The sequence below is a fragment of the Pinus tabuliformis genome, chromosome X, assembly GCF_031772625.1.
Source record: "Pinus tabuliformis cultivar Carrire ecotype Pingquan chromosome X, CPIR1, whole genome shotgun sequence".
Classification (NCBI taxonomy): domain Eukaryota; kingdom Viridiplantae; phylum Streptophyta; class Pinopsida; order Pinales; family Pinaceae; genus Pinus; species Pinus tabuliformis.
In genome coordinates, this window is record NC_142308.1 from 1,161,119,168 (window position 1) to 1,161,138,442 (window position 19,275).

The window sequence follows — 19,275 nt, forward strand, 5'->3', positions numbered from 1 at the left end:
AGATAAAAAAAAAAAAACATTACAGTTTTCATATGCATAAAATCGTTGGATTTCTTTCTTAAATCCATGGATTAAAACATCAACCAAGATTTCTACATATTGGATGTTATTCATGGATAGCAAAAGTGAATAATGAAAAAATTTGAATTGGAGAGTTATTATGGCTTATCACTTAAATATCCAATTGTGTCAATTCATGCTAGTGATCCTACCACTTAAATATCACTGGTCACTTATGGCTTATCACTTAAATATATATAATAAAATAGGAGGAAAGAGGTGAATATATCACTTATCACTTATCCATAGAATATTTGAAGGGGAAAAGAGGTGAATATATCATTCTAAAGGAGGTGAATATATATAATATTAAATTGAATCAAATTGATGATAAAGTTGAAATCAATAATAAACAAATATTATGATTTATAATAATTTGGAGTAGCATGATGCAACCTACATATAGTTCTTCCACTCAAAGGATTAAGATAAATCATGAGTTCTTCCACTGATATTATTTGATGCCAATACTTTTCATTAATTAAACTAAAAAGAAATTTTCTGAAAAAAATGTGTTTATAATTTTAAAATTGAAAGGAAAACTAATTGAGGCTATTTGATCCATACACAAAATATCAATTATAAAATCTATTTCATTCTAGTTTGCAAGAGCAATTTAAAAAAATGGAATCAACTTTACCAATCAGTAGGTAGTAATTCCTATATCTATAATGTCACGAAGATGTAATAATGGTAGTTATACTAGCTATATAAAAATTGAGGAAAATATTAACAAGTTGTATCTATATTAAGCATAAATTTCACATTTATCTCCACCATTGAATTGAATATTTATGGTAAAGGACAAAGTTCAATAAATTGTTCATATCAAATGCACGAGAGTGAAAGAATGGTAGTTGTACTAACTATCTAGGATATGTTCATATGTCAGTTATTGCTAGTGATCCTGCCACTTAAATATCACTTATCACTTATGTCTTTTCACTTAAATAAATAAAATAAAATAGGGGAAAATAGGTTAATATACATCACTTATCATTTATCTATAGAATATCTAAAGGGGAATAGAGGTGAATATATCATTTTAAAAGAGCTCAATATATATAACATTAAATTGAATGAGATTGATGATAGAATTAAAACACATAAGAGTTGAAATTAATAAGGAACAAATCTTATGATTTGTAATAATTTGGAGTAGCATGATGAAACCTACATATAGTTCTTCCACTTAGAGGCTAAAGATAAATCATGAGTTCTTCCAGTGATATTAGTTGATGCCAAGACTTTTTTGCTAATTAAAATAAAAAGAAATTTTCTTTAAAAAAATTATTTATAATTTTAACATTGAAATGAAAATTAATTCAGGCTATTCCATACATAGAGAAAAGCTCAAGTATAAAACCTTATTCATTCTAGTTTGTAAGAGAAATTTAAGAAATTGCAGCAACTTTACCAATCAATAAGTAGTAGTTCCTATATCTATAATTCATGATGATGAAAGAATGGTAGTTATACTAACTATATAAAAGTGAAGGAAACTATTAGGAAAATGCTAACAGGTTGTATCTATAATAAGGATAAATTTCACATTTCTCTCCATGATTTAATCGAATATATACAGTAAAGGATAGAGTTCAAGAAATTGTTCATATTAATGCAAAAGAGTGATAAAATGGTAGTTATACTAACTATCTATGATTTTTTCATATGTAAATTCATGTTAGTGATCCTACCACTTAAATATCACTTATCCCTTATGCCTTGTCACTTAAATAAATACAATAAAATAGGGGAAAATAGGTGAATATAGATCACTTATCACTTATCTATAGAATATCTGAAGGGGAAATGAGGCAAATATATCATTTTAAAAGAGGTGAATATATATAATATTAAATTAAATCAGATTGATGATAGAGTTGAAATCAGTAAGAAACAAATCTTATAATTTATAATAATTTGGAGTAGCATGATTCAACCTACATATAGTTCTTCCAGTCAAAGGCTCAAGATAAATCATGAGTTCTTCCAATGATATTAGCTAATTCCAATACTTTTTCACTAATTAAAATAAAAAGTGTTTTTCTTAAAAAAAATGTATTTATAATTTTAAGATTGAAAGGAAAACTATTTAAGGCTATTTTATACATATATAAAATCTCAATTATATAATCTAACTCATTCTAGTTTATTCATTCTAGTTTGTAAGAGAATTTTAAGAAAATGGAAGCAACTTTACGAATCAATAGGTTGTAGTTCATATATCTATAATGTGATGCAGATGAAAGAATGGAAATTATACTAACTATATAAAAGTGGAGGAAAATATTAACACATTGTATCTATATTAAGAGTAAATTTCACATTTCTCTCCAGCATTGAATTGAATATATATGGTAAAGGAAAGAGTTCAAGAAACTGTTCATATTAATGCAACAAAGTGAAAGAATGGTAGTTGTACTAACTATCTAGGATATGTTAATATTAATGTAGCAAAGTGAAAGAATGGTAGTTGTACTAACTATCCAGATCTGTTCATATTAATGTAGCAAAGTGAAATAATACTAGTTGTACTAACTATCCAGGATATAAATAGATAAATGTGGAGGAAAATATTAGGAAAATATACATTATGGTTTGTAGTTCATGAAGGTTTGTAAGATTATAAATCCATTCCATTTTTCTCATCTTATCACACCTTATCACATTCATGCAAGTATAGCCTTATGAGTTTCGGTGGAAGTGCTCCAACCTCCACCAGATCATTGCACTTTCCTATAATGAGATGTTTAAGGTTGGAATAAACACCTTCAAAAAGTGATATCTCCCTTATTTTTGTACCCTCCATCTTTAAGAATTTCAGTCAGGATAGATCAATGGCAGTTCTTTCTCCTTCCACCCACCTTTTAAATGATCACTCACGAATCATACAATATAATACCGTTAACTTTACCAGGTTTTTCAACTTCACCACATATTTCGGTAAGGACTCCATTCCACATCCTTCTATGAAAAACTCTAATAGTTGAGTCAGCATTCACAATGAAAAAGCATTAAGGAAAAGTTTTCAATTATTTGAAGAGCCAAAAGTGGTTCAAGCTGGTCAGGTAACCCAGCGAACACAACAATATTTTCATGGAATGAGTTTCTCTCACCTCAAATACTTCTAGACTACTGAGGTTTTGGATATCCTCGCAATTCTTACAAACTTGTAGGTTACAGAAATAATTTTTATAGGGACTGTTATCACCCCAAGAAACTCTCCTACATTGTATCTCAGAGATGCTCGGGAACATTACACAACTCAACAAAAATGTTGGAAATAGGTGGATGAATGGAAGGAATGATGCATATTCAAGCCAGATAACCACTTCTACTATGTTTAACCCCAGACATGGGTGAACACACCCAGACAACAAGGCTTTAGACCACCAATTACTCACAGTTTGAGTGATCTGAAAATGGAATGTACTTGTTTAAGGGTGCAAGGTATCCATTTTCATTTATGTAAATGAGTGCACAAATACTCCAAGTTTAAATATGCAAATATGTGCACTTCCTATTTCTAATACAGAGATTGACTGTTGGGGAATTTACTGGATATGTCACCTCTAAAGAGAGGATGAGATCCAGAAGCTACTTGGCCCTCTACAGACTCTTCCTAAAGAAATAAAAAGTAAACACTCAGATTCAATTAAAAACAAGACTTTGTTTGAACTTGACATTATGTGGAATCTTAGCTTGAAAGAGGTGTATGTCTTTTCTTCTGTTTAAGTGTTTTAACTTGATTTGTTTCAGCTGATATTAAACATATATATCAGACATATAATGCAGCAAATAAACATCACACATAACAACAAATTTAATAAGGAGTTCACCCCAATCTCGTGGGCTACGTCTCCTGTGAGCTCTAGTCAACTAGACTTGGCGCTTTGGGATTGGATTGAATTATTTTACAAATTCCACACTCAACTCCAAGAGGTTACTGTTTGAACCTATGGGTTTAGAAAAACCATATACATCCCTGTCATGGCTATCCTCTTTGTGTAGGTAGATCTAGGCTCCCTTGGACTTGATTCCTTCAGTAGGTGCACTAAGCTTCCCTGAGCTTCTTAATGGCACAAACTCCTTCAGAATACTTCAAATGTCTCTAAAACCTATGCTACTATCTCTAGCACATATCTGACAGAAACAAATGACTGTTCATTTTCTCAAAATAAGCACTACATCCCCAATCTAGGCCTTCTCCCATGGATGGCTCTGGGCTTCCTGAAACTTCTCTTCAGCATCCCGGCCTTTAGAAGTCTCCAAATGATCCTAAAAACACCTTCATTGGACTCAGAAGGTTCCTTACAGTAGAAATAGGCTTTTGTTTCACCTCAAACAGATGACCCTTGCCCAGCACAGCTAAATCTCTGAAATGGCCCTGAAAGCTTAATTGAAGCTAAACAGTGAAAATATTGCCTCAACAAGAAACAAAAGCTCGAGAAATGGATTCATAACACTGAAATCCTTCAGAATGGACCTTCTTTCCACATTCAATGGTTGCACACATCCCAATGCAGCTCCCAAACTGATTTGGCTCTCGTGGCTCCTGGAACTTCCACGAAGCAAAAACACCTGCAAATGACCTCAGATGGCTGTGAAACCTATGCCAATGGCTTCAGAAGGTTGAAGAGACCCAAAATCAAAAAACAATTCATCCAAAAAGGACTTTCCTAGCCAAAGTTATGGCTCATTGAAGATTTCCTCCAGTTTGGCCTAGAATCACTCCAGCTAACTATAGTGGAGGTTCAGTTAGCTCTGCCAATTATGGCGGGACCACCCAAATTTGGCGCTCCGCCAATATTCCCGCCAGTCTAACTGCCCGCAGTTAACTGTTGGTCTTTAATTCCATGTGACCGGAATTTCGGAACGGGCAGTTATGCTTGGATTCCGTGCAAGGCAGTTTGGTTAAACGGGCGGTGGCGCTGCGTTAACTCTGCGTTTATGGGATATGTGACCACGTATCAACATTGACCGTTTGGAAATAGCGCCGGCGGTTAGGATGAAGGCCCGCGGTTATGGGGCTAGGGTCACATGGTATGGGGGCTGGCCTTTAAGAGCTAGCCCACTTCAGGCCCTACCAACCTTCCTACAAAGTTCTTTGCCCATTCGATCTGCAATGCAAACAAGATCCACTCCCGTGGCACGTTGATAAGGCACGGCATTTGAAGACATGAGGTCTTAGTTTCAAACCACGGATCCGACCCAATATTTTGGAAATGCGCCCACATAATGCTGATGTCACCTTGGGCCACATGGTGCCCTCCAAGCCTGCCATGTGGCAGCTTGCCATTCATTGCCTGAAAAACAATATTTCGTGGAATATTCTATTTTAATTTTTTTTTTTTTAATTCAAAAATTTCAAAGTTATTGGGCAAATTTTCTTTTTGGCATAACTTCCTCATACGGAGACCATTTTTCAAACCGTTCGCAACGCCAAAATCAGAAGATGAGCTCTATTGGTCATTTAGGTTCAAATCAATTCAAGCACTTTCATTTTTGACCATTTTACGACACTTGGTCCTGAGCTCCTGATCGCACCTCCCAAATGAGAAGGCTTTTGGTCCCCAAAAGCTTACTAAATCTCTGAATTGAACTGTACATCACTTGAGGAGTAGAAATATCCTCTTCCGTTCAGCCAAAAGAGCATACTAATGCCCAAAATGTCCTACCTTGCCAACTATCATCATGGCGACTTTTTGCTGCATAAGCCAAGTACTTGTCGAATCCCGACCAAGCTTGTTCACCAGACAAACTGAAAATTTGCAGAAACTAGCAATGATACTTTCTGATATATGAGCTGAAATATTCCTCTGAACAGGTGGGCTTGCCAACTGTCACGATGCCCATCCATGGCACCTCTGCTCCGAAAGAAGAGCTGCCTCCCAAATGAGAAGGCTTTTACTGGCTGCAACATGCTGAATGTACTGCAAATGCTCATCCCAAACTCTTGGGAAACTTGCTGCAAAAACTTCTCAAAAGAAGTAGAGACCCATGCTGAAATTTGAGCCCTCTTTGCTTGTATGCTTTTCCAGCTCATAGAATTGTGCACTGCTTTGCACCTTATTCTTTCCCTGCACCAAATGACACCAAAGGTACTTGTGCAACAAGACAATCATCAATAACAAGTTGTCTTGAAATATACTGAACAATGGACCCAACCATCAACATAGCAAGTGTGTACACAACCGACACAAGTCGACAAAACATGTGCACCACAAGTCGACAACATAAGTGGCACAATTGACAATGTAAAAGTGTGCTCACAAGCGACACTAGTCGACCAATAACAAGATACATTTACAAACACCTATGCATGTATCATGTACAATGAACTATATACAGTTCGACAAATACACCTACAACATCTATGTACAGGTGTAACTTCAACTCTTCTTTTGCAAAGACCAACAGGTACATCAACCCAATAAAAACACATATGGGTGACAAGAGCTGAAATGAAAAACATTGTTGCAATAACAGTGAGTACCATACTCATCTTTTACCTTCATGGCGAGATTTTGCAACAACATAAGAACAAAACATGCATACCCAAACTGACTGTATGTACAAAAGGAGTATGTCTTACTGTGTCAAGAAGTCCATCCACTTCTTACCAAGCCATTTCAATGGCGATTTTTGCTGCTGCAATTCTTCCTCATGTGAAACTTCCCTTTCCACATCAATAATGGAATCTGTGGTTCCACCTTTGCCAATATTCTTGTCATCCTGCTGCATGCGTGTGGGACAACAAGTTGGATGTAAAGTCCAACAATGAGAGACAACATGTCCCTACTTTTGGAAAAAAGTGCAAATCTTATGCACCTTCTTTGAAGGTAGTCCTTGCTTCATTTGTTCCCTGTATGCTTTCTTCCTCATCCAGCATCTCGAAACATGATGGTTAAATTGACCACAATATGTACAAGGAAGAATTCTTCCATTAAAGCATGTAAAATTTTCATGCCTGGCAAAAACACAATCGAATTGATCATGAGAAGATTTATACCTCTTGTGCTGCTTTGCATATTCATCCTTTTTGCCTCCATGAGGAGATGAACTAGTAGAGGCTTTAGCTTTCAATCACAGACTAACATCTTCGTTCTTGTCTTGAAAACTGTCTAACATTGCATGCTTGCCATAAGCTACATGTCCACCATCTTCTTGCTTCATGGCTTTTGAGTCTTTGCCATTAGATTGCACATAACCGAGTCCAAGATTCTTGGATCGTTCCTTAACAGAAATGGGTTCAATCATGCCCTGTGCATACTTTCCTAATCCTTTTCCTTCATAACCCATCTTAATCATGAGCTTGGATCTTATTCCCCTGGTATGCTTTTCGAAAGAACCTACACATATTTCTGAAGAGGAAACTGAAGACAAATCAGAATGGATTACCTCTTTCTCATGCATGTTCTTGGGCAAAGCCTCTTGGGCTTGATGAAGTTGTAGCTTCATATCATGCAATCTTTGAAGAAGATCTTCCTCCTCCTGCTTCATGGCCAACAATTTCTCATGAAGCATTGTGCTTTCTCTTCTATCCTCAAACAGAATCTGCACCATATCCTTCAATACAAGGAACTCACGCTTCATGTCCTCATCAAAGAACATTGTGAAGGAGGAAACTTCACTGGTAGAAGTTGTCATTATGAGGTCAATGAACAAATTAACTTCAACAATCTGCTTAAAGCTTTTCAAAACAAGTGACAAAGCTTTCTACCCTAATGTCTTTATAGACATCACATTCAAGCAGCCAATAGCAAATCAACTCAAGAAAAATTCTTGGAGTGATTTTAAAGTCCTTTTGGGGTAAGGAAAATACCTTCTATTAATTTTTGTCTTCTCCAAGACTTAGCTAATCAGTAGCTATCCCCAAACTTCAGCAAACTCAAACAACATGCAGTTTGCAAAATAGTAAAGCAGTCAATCTTCAACACTACTTTAAACACCTTTCAAGCTATACAATCAAGCTACTATGATTTCAATCAAGCAAACCAAGTGCTCTGATACCAACTTGATCTAAAAATGGAATGTACTTGTTTAAGGGTTCAAGGTATCCATTTTCATTTATGTAAATGAGTGCACAAATACTCCAAGTTTAAATCTGCAAATATGTGCACTTATTATTTCTAATACAGAGATTGACTGTAGGGGAATTTACTGTATATGTCACCTCTAGAGAGAGGATGAGATCCAGAAGCTACCTGGCCCTCTACAGACTCTACCTAAAGAAATAAAAAGTAAACACTCATATTCAATTAAAAACAAGACCTTGCTTGAACTTGACATTATGTGGAATCTTAGCTTGAAAGAGGTGTATGTCTTTTCTTCTGTTTAAGTGTTTTAAGTTGATTTGTTTCAGCTGATATTAAACATATATATCAGACATATAATGCAGCAAATAAACATCATACAAAACAGCAAATTTAATATGGAGTTCACCCCAATCTCGTGGGCTACGTCTCCTGTGAGCTCTAGTCAACTAGACTTCGCTCTTTGGGATTATGGCTTGAATTCTTTTACAAGTTCCACACTCAACTCCAAGAAGTTACTAACTAAACCTATGGGTTTATAAAAACCATATACATCCCTGTTGTGGCTGTACTCTTTGTGCAGGCAGATCTAGGCTCCCTTGGACTTGATTCCTTCAGTAGGTGCGCTAAGCTTCCATGAGCTTCTTAATGGCACAAACTCCTTTAGAATGCTTCAAATGTCTCTGAAACCTCTGCTACTATCTCCAGCACATATCTGACAGAAACAAATGACTGTTCATTTGCTCAAAATGAGCAATGCATCCCCAATCTAGGCCTTCTCCCATGGATGGCTCTCGGATGCCTGAAACTTCTCTTCAGCATCTCAGCCTTTAGAAGTCTCCAAATGATTCTGAAAACAACTTCATTGGATTTAGAAGGTTCCTTACAGCAGAAATAGGCTTTTTTTTCACCTCAAACAGATGAACCTAGCCCAGCACAGCTCAATCTTTGAAATAGCCCTAATGGTCCTGAAAGCTTCCCTGAAGCTAAATAGTGAGAATAATGCCTCAACAGGCAACAAAAGTTGTAGAAATGGATTCAGAACACTGAAATCCTTCAGAATGGACCTTCATTCAACATTCAATGGCTGCACACATCCCAATGCAGCTCCTAAACTGATTTGACCCTAGTGGCTCCTCGAACTTCCATGTAGCAAAAACACCTGCAAATGACCTCAAATGGTTATGAATCCACGCCAATGGCTTTAGAATGTCGAATAGACCCAAAATCAAAAAAAAATTGTCCAAAAAGGACTTTCCTAGCCAAATTTATGGCTCATTGAATATTTCCTCCAGTTTGACCTAAATCACTCCAGCTAACTGTAGTGGAGGTTCAGTTAGCTCTGCCAATTATGGCGGGATCACCCAAATTTTGTGCACAACCAATATTCCCACCAGTCTAATTTCCGGCAATTAACTGTTGGTCTTTAATTCCATGTGACCAGAATTTCAGAACGGGCAGTTATGCTTGGATTCTGTGCAAGGCAGTTTGGTTAAATCGGCGGTGGCACTGCATTAACTCCACGTTTATGGGATATGTGACCACGTATCAACATTGACCATTTACAAATAGCACCAGCGGTTAGGATGAAGGCTCGCGATTATGGGGCTGGGGTCACATGGTATGGGGGTTGGACCTTAGAGCTGGCCCACTTTGGGCCCTACCAACCTTACTACAAAGTTTTTTAACCATTTGATCTGCAATGCAAACAAGATCTGCTCCCATGGCGCATTGATGAGGCGCGGTGTTTCAAGACATGAGGTCTTAGGTTCAAACCACAGATCCGACCCAATATTTTGGAAATGTGCCCACATAATGCTGATGTCACCCTGGGCCACGTGGCAACCTCCGGGCCTGCCATGTGGCAGCTTGCCATTCACTGCCTGAAAAAGAATATTCTGTGGAATATTCTATTTTAGTTTTTTTTTTTAAATTCAAAATTTCAATGTTATTGGGCAATTTTTCTTTTTGGCATAACTTCCTCATACAAAGACCATTTTTCGAACCGTTCACAGCACCAGAATCAAGAAGACGAGCTCTATCTAGTCCTTTAGGTTCAAATCAGTTCTGAGCACTACAATTTTTGACCATTTTACGACACTTGGTCCTGCGCTCTTGATCATTGAGGCTTAGGTGAACATGGAGAATACTGACCACACCAGCGATTCACAAGACCATGTGATAGCCGGCTGCAAATAGTAGAAAGGTCTATAAATCTATTTTCTAATGCACAGATAGGATGATGTCTCTCTGGCACCAAGAAAACAGAAACTTGCCTACACCTTCAATAATACATACTAGATTCTAACACAAAGGAAGGATGAGAGCCCCTCTAATGCTAAAAATCAAGAGCACATGAAAAATTCATAACAGGCACAGCCTAGAACAAGAAGAAGTGGAAAGTGAGCAATTAACAGCAAAAGAAGCTTGCATTAGCTGAAAATGAAGACCAGATGTTGTAGGTATCACAGTAGTTACAGTCTCTAGAAGTTGAACCTTACATCAAAACAATATCCATCAACCTTCATTACATCTTCTTTCAGGGTATATATGGAGGTTGATTACAAAAATATCTGCTATTCTATGCGTGGAGGGGTCATAATGGACCACCAACCACCTTAGCTCTCTGAAATGGGTCTCTGATACAATCTGCTACTTTATCAAAGTAATTTGACATTCTCTGGTACTCTATTGTCCTTCTTGAGCAGCTGGAGTACAATATAAAAGACATTCCATGACTAATAAATGCTTGTAATTGCTCCAGGTTGTCCTTTCCTTCTTTGGCCATCCTTTCTGTTGAATGAAGTGGTTGAGGAATAACTGCGCTAGGTACAGGGTAGTTAATCATCTTTGTTATTCGGCAGCAGAGAACATGCTATCAACACGGGCAGCATGGAGGAAGATCCACTGTTGGAGAGCGTGGATCTACGGCAGAGAGTGCTTTGCAATGGCTATCAGGAGGAAGTGGTAACAACAAATGTGAGCCGTTGGATGAAACAGACGGATGGCTGAGATAATTTGATAAGAGGAATTGAGAGATGGACAATCAGGAGATCGAGGGCTGTCGTATCTTTTGCGGGAAGATCCGACGGTAATCGGGAGCAAAAACTACGCAGGAGATAACGCACAGGGATCGTACAGGATGACGGTAAGTGGTATTCCCCACACCGCTTCGAGAGGGTAGGCAATATTCAAATGTGGGGCCGCGATGCAATAAAATTGCGATGTGTGGCGGATGTGACTCGTGGGAAACCACTTTCCCCACTAACTAACAAGCGTGCAGGTTACGGGAGCAGGAGCTATGAATACCGTCGGATCTCAGAGGAAATGATCAGATGGCCAAGGTTTAAAGCACGTGTTTTGATTGTTGTTACAGGGATAGCTACGATAACATCACATGATTATATGAATATGGTCGTGTGGGTTTAGACTTCGCGCCCGAGGACCTGGGAAAACTGGGTTTATGGAGAAATTTGGAGGAAAACTGAGGTAGTAGGAGTTATGAGAACAAGAAAAAAGTGAAGGGTAAAGGGTGGGTTGGCCGATGCAAATCCTATTTTTATCATAGAAAACCCGATCAGGCCTTGAAATGTTGAAATTAAATAGCAAAGCTAACATTGGATCCTTCTGAGGATGAGATCCTCCCTGTGAGATCTCAAGAACCTGTAGATCAATTCCTTGATGATGAAAAACAAATTAACAAAATTCCTAGTGTTCAATTGGGCATGGAGTCTACTTTGCTTACACTAAACTGATAGAACCAAATATTTACCACTTTAAGGCCCAAAAGACCTTAAACCACATAATTTTTTAGAAAACGCCCATTAACTGGGCCATCAAAAACTGCTTCTCCTCGCATAATTTTTAGTATGAAGGTGTTGTTCCCTTGAATTTGAGAAATTATGAAAGGCCCTGTCTAGAAAGCATCAAATTTCCCATGATTGCCTTTCTTCTCTTTTAGTGCATCCCATTTCAAAACCAAGTCTCCAACCTGAAAATTATCTATCTTTATCTTCTTGTCAAAAGCATCCTTGATCTTTTTCTGATGTGCTGCAGCCTTTTCAACCAATTGTTCTCTAATCTGATGTACTTCTTCCAGATCAGTGATTCTTTTTGCCATGTCTTCTTCCTAGTTCTACTCTTATTGAAGGAATTTTGCCACAGGGAGAGTTAAATGAATTGGGAATACAGCTTCAATACCATATACCAGCTTGAAAGGAGAATTCCCTGTGGATCTTTTAATGGTCACTCTGTCAGCCCATAGTGCATACTTGAGCTTTGAATCCCAATTCTTTTTATTGTCCTCTAATAGCTTCTTAATTATACTTATCAGGCTTTTATTAGAGGATTCTGCTAGAGCATTTCCTTGAGGATAATATGAGGTGGAATGAACCAGTTTAATACCCATTGAATCACACATATCCACCAATTCTTTTGCCCTGAAGGCTGATGCATTATCTACAACTAATTTATGTGGACAACCAAATCTGGTAATGATATTTTCAATTAAAAACTTCATGACCACATTGTGATCAACCTTCCTAGTAGGGACTGCTTCAATCCACTTAGTGAAATAACTAGTGGCTACTAATATCCATCTGTGCTGGCCACTGGAATGTGGATTGATTTCTCCAATAATCCAAGCCCCACTGCTCAAAAGGTCCTTTGGCATGTATTGGTTTTAAGGGCAAGGATTTCAACCACTATTTTCCTTCAAATCTTTGGCATCTGTCACAGGATTTAACAAATGAAAATACATCAGTAAATAAAAAGGGCCAGAAATATCCAGCTCTGAGGATTTTGTGGGTTGTAGTCTTCCAATAATGGTGCCCTCCAGACATGCTGGAATGCAACTCTTGCATAACTTCTATTGATTGTTCTTTGTCCAGACACCTCAAAAGCAGTCCAGATGGATCCCTCCAGTAGAGCAGATTTTCATTAATGCAATATTTAGCTTCCCTAAGCTTAATAGTTCTGGCTTGACTTTGAGTAAATCCTGAAGGGATTTCTATCTTCACCAAGAATTTAATACTGCAGAATACCAATCACAAGAAGCTATATTTTTGGCCACTAACTGCTTTTTGTCTGGTTCAGCTGCTTCCTCTTCTTCATCTGTCTAATTGATTTCTGCAATTGTGCAGAAGAAATCTATATCCAATGATATGCAATTTTCTTCAGCTAACAACCTGGCAATACCTTGACCTCTGGCCAGCTTGGTGGGCTTCAGTTCTATATTAAATTCAATTAGCTTTGTAATCCATTTAGCCCTTCTTCCATCAGCATCAAGTTGTGTTAAGACATCTTTTATTGTATCAAAGGGTACATATGCAATTATCTTGGAATGCAGAATATACACTCTGAAAGCTTTCAAGGATTTGATAAGAGCATATGCTTGTTTTTCAATAATGTCATACCTCAGTTTAGCATCCCTCAAGTTCTTACTGAAAAATGCCACTGGATGCTCTGAACCTTCTTCATCTGCTTGCAATAGAACTGCTGCAATGGTGTCTTTAGAGGCGAATGAAAATATATGGAACTCCTTGCTATAATCCGGGTTGCTTAGAGTAGGAGCTTCCATAATGGCCTTTTTAATAGACTCAAACGATTTTCTTGCTGCATCAGTCCATCTAACTTATGACCCCTTCTTCAACATGGAGGCAATATGTCTCATCAGCTCTGAAATTTTTTTTATAAACCTCCTCACAAAATTAATCTTGCCCAGAAAGGACTAAATATCCTTCTTTGATCTTGGGACAGACAAGGCCCATATTGATTTTACTCTTTCTGGGTCAATTCGAACACCTGTAGCAGAAACAACATGTCCTAACAGCTTGCCTTCTTCTAAATCAAATTGTGACTTTTTAGGATTGATTGAAATCCCAAACCTTCTGCATTTCAGGAACACCTTCTTCAAATGTTGCAGATGATCTTGATGGCTACTGGAGTATATTGTTATGTCATCAAGGTAGATAAGGACAAATTTGTCCTTCTCTCCTACAAATGCTATGTCCATAGCTCTCTGAAAGGTTGCTCCAACATTCATCAATCCAAAAGGCATCTTGGCATACATAAAAGTGCCCTAAGGAGTGATAAATGCAGTCTTCTCTTGGTCATCTGGCTGTACAGGAATCTGATTAAACCCTGAAAATCCATCCAAGAAAGACATTACTTTGGCTCCTCAGACCTTCTGCAGTAGATGCTCCATCTTGGGTAAAGGATAGTTATCTTTCTTGGAGCATTTGTTCAAGTTTCTGAAATCAACACACAGTCTGATTTCTCCACTTTTCTTCCCCGCTACTACTAGATTGGCTACCCATTTGGAATATCTAAGAGGAACTATAATCTTCGCAGCCAACAATTTTTTAATTTCTTTTTCAATTATAGGAAGAAGCATAGGATTTATTGGTCTCAACTTTTGTTTGAAAGGAATGGTGTCTTTCTCTAAAGCGATTTTATGCTGAATAATCTTTTTATCATAAGTTTTCAGGTCACTATACTCCCAGGCAAACACATCAGCAAATTGCTTCATTAACTTGCAGCATTCAAAACTTTGGTCAGTAGACAGATGAGTGGACAAATTTATGTATCTAGGCTGACCTGGACTTCCTATATCATGCTTACAGACTGCAGATTGATCTTCTTTTTGGGCAGCCTTATAAGGCACATCGTTCTAGTCGAACAATCTTTCAAGAGGAATTAGACCCTTTGGAATATGATTACTAGGAAGCTAGACAATTCTATTTTTGCCAATTTTATTTCTAAGCTGGGAGTAGGGGTTTTCTTCCAAGGCTTCATTTTCTTGATCAATTTTCATTTTAGAGAACTCATTAATGGCTTGAAGGAACCTATCTAATTCATCATCATCTTCAAAGACTTTCCAATGGTGGACATTATTAGGCAAGGATGGTGTGTACTTCATTTGGACTTCATAAATAAGTTTGGGAGGCATGGGAGGGATAAACAGTCTAGCGGACACAGCGAGGGAATCAACACGCTGATTTTTGGCTCTAGGGATATATGAAATACAGAAATAATCAAATGAATCTTTGAGTCTCCATACCTCATCTTTGTATGCTTTCAGCCTTGGGTGCTTTGCCTAAAATGTTTTATTTACTTGCTGAATGATCAGATCAGTGTCCCCGAACACCTTTATGTTCTGGATTTCTCTGTCTTTTGCTACGTTAAGGCCCAATAACAGAGCCTCATACTCTACTATATTTTTTGTGACTTGAAAAGCCAGCTTAAAAGACAGATGCGTGCATTTGTGTTCTAGAGATATCAACACCACCCCTGCTCCTGCAGTCTCCCTGGAACATGCTCCATCAAAGAATATCTCCCAAACCTGACTTGCTTGCACTTCCTTAGCCTGCGTTGTTGGTTTCCTTAGCTACATTGAGGCCTTCTAAGATTCTTCTATTTGAAGAATACATGCTCCAAAATCAGTGTCCGTAGCATATATGGGATGATTAGTAGGATTCTTCTCATCACTGATGAGGTATGCCAACTGTGCTTCTCTATACAATCTCCTGCTTTCTCCTCCCAAAACTATGATACGGGCATAATATACATCATTATGTAATGTTCCACCTAGTTTCTTAATCCATCCCCTAGACAGCAACATGCCAAACTTAGGAGGGACATCTGCTACCACAATATCCATCATCATACTCTTCATGGGCAGTTGAGTTAGGGTAATGGCTATATCTTTGATCAATCCCAGACATTTCACCTTTATTGAATCAAAAGAGAACAAATCATGATATGGTTTGGTGATGTCAAGGCCTAACTCTTCCATGAAAACTTTAGGCATCAAATTGTGGTTGGCCCGTGTATCTAGTAGGCAGTTGTGGTGGATTTTGTCATGAATGGTCAAGGAGACATAAAAAGATGGAGAATTATTATCAGTAGGTTCAATCATGGGGCTAAGCACAATGGCAGGCTTGTCATTTTGCAAATTGACAGAGTCAGGGGAGGTCTGTGTGGTTTCTAGCTCAAGGGCTTCAAGGATAGGCTTTCTAAACATTTCACTCTTTACCAACTCTACCAGAGGCACAAATATTTTCATCTTTTGGACTTCTGACTCTAAGCTAAAATAGGAAGGTAATTTATCAAAACCTCTTACCGCTTGAACTGGTGCTTTGAGGATGATTGGATCAGCTGATGGTCTTCTCTGTCTAATATTCTGTGACTCTGTTTGGACAGCAGCTCTTTGGGCAGTATTCTCCTTGACATTTTTTACATGTGACCTCAGATTGTATCATTTTTGTTCACCAGTTTGTAGAATAGCCTCTTTGTCCCACTCTTGACTGTCTTGTTCCTGCAGCAAAGATCCTTCATAAGTAGCCAATGTTAAAAATGCAGCTCTGCCTTTATCTTCCATGTAGTGAATTTCATCCTCATCTTCAAATTGTTCCTCCTCCATGACTACATTTTGGAAAGGAACTTTAACTTTCTATTCTTCATTTGGTTCTTTTCCCCTCTGAATTATTTGCAACTGTTCATTTGCCCTTCTGAATGGATTCTGATTTCTAGGAGCAAATGTGTTCTACTGCCTTGTTTTTCCTGAATTCTGCTCAACCTTCAGCTTAGCTATTTCAGCAGCCAATGACTCTATCATCTTAGTCATTTTATCTAATTTACGTTTTGAAGATGAAGTAGAGGAAGTAGAACCCTGACCTCTCTGCCTCCTTCTATCAACTTGACTTTTGAGCTTTTCTGCAGCCATGATATTAGATTCTACTTCTAGGGCTGCATCCTGCATGTCAGCTAGAGTGGCACATCTTCTTTCTCTCAATAACAGGTAGAAATCAGAGTCAATAGCATTGGCATAAGTGAGTTTGGCAGAGGTTGGGGTAGGCTTTACCTTAGCTGATATCTTACTATACATACGATTGAATATTTTATTAAAATCAGGCAATGATTCCCCATTTTCCCTCTTCAAGTTACCAAACTCTTTATGGTAATACAACAAGTCCTTTTTATCTCCCCAGTGCTTCAAAAATGCATCATCTAAGGCTTCAACATCAGCAATAAATCTAGGAGCTAGTTCTCTAAACCACTTCCTAGCCTCTCCATCAAGGCTTTAGACAAAAACTCTCATCCACACATCATTTTCACTTATATCTAAATTATCAGCATAACTGTAAAAAGTTTCAAGGTGTTCTTCTGCTGTCACTCCTTCTATTCGAGTGAACTTAGGCATATATTTTTGATATCCTCCCACAGGCATGGGATTTAAAGGAACAGGGAAGACCAAGGGTCCATATCTAGAAGCAACAATTCTTTCTATCTTCGTGGGTGCTTGCTGGCCTGCCATGATTGGGATATGCGGAAGGATACTAACAGATTGAGCAGTTTGAAACAATGAAATAGATGATAGAGACAAAGGGATGTTTTGTACTATATGGGAAGCTTTCTTTGGACTAAGATTCAAAGGGGAACTAGATGGACAAGGGGCTGTATTAATCTCTGAAGAAATTTCCTTATTAACAGTGTTGGGCTCTAAATCTTCAAACTGTATATCTTCAACTATAACTTTATCTTTCAAAGATGCATGAGATTTTTTAGGCTTACCTTATACTGATGCCCCTTTCTATGATGCTTTCTTCGATTTGACAGTCCTCTCAGGGTCAGACACTATTTCAATTGGTGATTTTTGAGGATTTCTTCAAGAATGTCTCACAAACTGTGCCAAAACTTTAATGTGGAGTCGCCAAAAGTTGGTCTTCCTCCAATAAAGTCGCCAGATAGATGATTACAACCAAAATATGTGTCCAAACCTTATCTATCATCAAATCTTGGAACTGTGTCATTCTCCCAGGGAAGCTGAGCTTCAATCTACTCTCCCTGGGAACGGTGCCAATTTATGTTATCACCCCAAGAAACTCTCCTAGGTTGTATCTCAGAGATGCTCGGGAACATTACAAAACTCAACAAAAATGTTTGAAATAGGTGGATGAATGGAAGGAATGATGCATATTCGAGCCAGATAACCACTTCTACTATGTTTAACCCAAGACATGGGTGAACACCCCCAGACTACAAGGCTTTAGACCACCAATTACTCACAGTTTGAGGCTTAGGTGAACATGAAGAATACTGACCACACCAGCGATGCACAAGACCATGTGATCGTTGGCTGCAACTATTAGAAAGGTCTTTAAATCTATTTCCTAATGCACAGACAGGATGATAGCTCTCTGGCACCAAGAAAACAAAAACCTGCATACACCTTCAATAATACATACTAGATTCTAACACAAAGGTGGGATGATAGCCCCTCTAATGATAAACATCAAGAGCACATGAAAAATGCATAACAGGCACAACCTGGAACAAGAAGAAGTGGAAAGTGAGCAATTAACAACAAAATAAGCTTGCATTAGCTGAAAATGAACACCAGACACTGCAGGTATCACAGTAGCTACAGTCTCCAGAAGTTGAACCTTACATCAAAACAATATCCATCAACCTTCATTACATATTCTTTCTGGGGATATATGGAGGTTGATTACAAAAATATCTGCTATCCTATGCATGGAGGGGTCATAATGGACCACCAACCACGTTAACTCTTTGATATGGGTCTCTGATACAATCTGCTACTTTATCAAAGTAATTTGACATTCTCTGGTACTCTATTGTCCTTCTTGAGTAGCTGGAGTACAATATAAAAGACACTCCATGACTGATAAATGCTTGTAATTGCTCGAGGTTGTCCTTTCCATCTTTGGCCATCATTTCTATTGAATGCAGTGGTTGAGGAATAATTGCGCTAGGTACAGGGTAGCTGATCGCCTTCATTCTTCGGCAGCAGAGAATAGGCTATGGACACAGGCAGCATGGAGGAAGATCCACCATTGGAGAGCATGGATCTACGGGCGAGAGCGCTTTGCAATCGCTATCGGGAGGAAGTGGGAACAACAAATGTGAGTCGTTGGATGAAACAAATGAACGGTTGAGATCATTTGATAGGAGGAATCAAGAGATGGACGATCGAGAGATCGAGGGCCATCGGATCTTTCGTGGGCAAATCCGACGGTAATCGGGAACAGAAACTGTGTGGGAGATAATGCGCAGGGATCGTACGGGACGGCGGTAAGCGATATTCCCCACACCGCTTCATGAGGGTAGATGGTATCCATGACATTTGGAGGATGTACAAGAACCTCTCCAT